Below are 2,081 nucleotides of genomic sequence, written 5' to 3'. Positions count from 1 at the left end.
TCTCCCTCTCCCTTTTTCACATGAGAAGCAAGGGCCATGTCGCGCTCAAAAAACAAAAACGACCACCTACAAACGAAGATGAACGAGCACCAGCCAATCCCGACCACCATCATCCACCATGGCTTATGAGCGACGGTCAACCACCCACGAACGGACAAAGGCGACAAGGAGCCCAGGTGAGCAAGCTCCCTGCCACCCCTCATTTTACTAATACGCAATCCAGGTGCCACGTCGCCGACAGCGACGTGGCAACCAAATGACGAACGTCGTTCGTCGTTGTTTACTCTAGGACACCACGGTGAGTAACCCCCGTCCCATGTTCATCCGAACCCACCTCACTGAGACACAGGACAATGAAGGAACCCAATGTCGCGATGAGAACGACAGAAGACAAGGACACGGGACAACGACGCTACGAAAACACAGTGAATACCCCCCGTCCCACGTTCATCCCTACCCACCTCGCTGAGACACAGGACGACGACGGACCGGCCACGTGGGACGACGACGACGTAACGAGGAGGACACAGGACAATGACGCGACGAGAACACGACCCAATGACGCGACGAGGACACGGGACGATGAAGACAATAACAACATGACCAGGACAAGGGCCAACGAGGGACCAGGGCACAACATGACGCAGAGGGGCTGACGACGTGACAACAACAGCAACGACGACAACGCGATGCCAATGTGGTACGACAACGGACGAGGGACCAGCACCACTACCCTGGATGGGCGATGAGTGCCCGGCACCACGACCACGAATGATGATAAGGCTCACCACTGCCTGTCCATCCCCCTTCTTTTTAACATCCCCCTTTCCTTAAACATTTAATGTAGTAGAATACTTCCTATGTAATTATCAAATACACTTCAATTTTACCTGTTTAAAGTTGAATGTCATAAGGGATTCTGAGGATGAACTTAGCAGCATGGGATACTTAGGTAAATTGTGTTTGTGAAAGTTCTGCAGCTTAGGTTATAGGCACTTTGACAATGCCAGACTCCTGTAGCCTTTGTCCGTCCCCTCAAATGTTTATCGGTTAACACCTGAATTTGCTCAGCCATTTTGCTGTAAGTACATAAATAGTCAAGACTCAAGAGGCCACTGTAGAACCTATCTAATGGCCCTATTGATCTGTCAAAGACGGAATGTGCACCCCTACCTGAAGTATAAGAACTGGGATGAAACATGCACAACAGAACTGGAATAAAGCATGCGTACCAGAACTGGGATTAAACATGCGTACCGGGGGGTCTAGGGGGCTTGCCCCCAGCAAGCTGTGACCAAGCACCAAAGGCATGGCCGAGCGTTAGCGAGTGCCGCGCCGTAGGTGCGGGTCTAAAGCTTGTCCACCTGAAGTGTCTACACCTAAAATTACATTACATAATATATGAGGACACCCCTGGCACCCCGCAAAGTCGCGGTCGTGTTTGGTTGCGAAATGTCACCGTCAGTGACAGTCGGCGACTTTCAGAACAGTTGCGCAACCGGCACAACGCTGATGTATAGGCCGTGCTTCAACCGTGCTTACAAGTGGACTCTACGAACGTGGGCCTGGCTGACCTTCTTTCTCGTAGTAGTCATGGCAGATTTGGTTGCGCGGTGTCAAGCCTCAGGCCTCAGGACCTGAAACCAGAAAACAGCACGCAATCTACGCGTCTCTTTTTTCGTCTTAACAACACAATCTCTCAAAGTGAGTGGGCGAATCATCGTCGAGTTCGCCCCTCTCAGAACATCCATCTTGATAGCTGCAAATTCGGAGTTGCTGCGCGATGGCTTAGCGGGTTGGTTCGAGTGCCAATATGTTTGATTCGTCAAGTCCCTACAATTGACCGTGCTTACATCGGTTTGCCTGTTGGAGAGAATCCAATGTGAGCTCATAGTATATTCTATTCCAAACCGCCGGTAGCTAAGGATTATTTACCCAGCCGGCTATCCCAGCATATACCCTCACCCAGCCACATTCGCCCACTCCTTATCAATGAAGCCAACGACCAACGGCAGCCGACCTTCCTTCAAATTTAACAACATTCCCATTTCACAGCTCCCCCTCCACCAACTACGCTTTTG

This window comes from Laccaria bicolor, genomic scaffold, assembly GCF_000143565.1.
Source record: "Laccaria bicolor S238N-H82 LACBIscaffold_24 genomic scaffold, whole genome shotgun sequence".
NCBI lineage: Eukaryota > Fungi > Basidiomycota > Agaricomycetes > Agaricales > Hydnangiaceae > Laccaria > Laccaria bicolor.
This window is presented reverse-complemented; position numbering follows the sequence as displayed.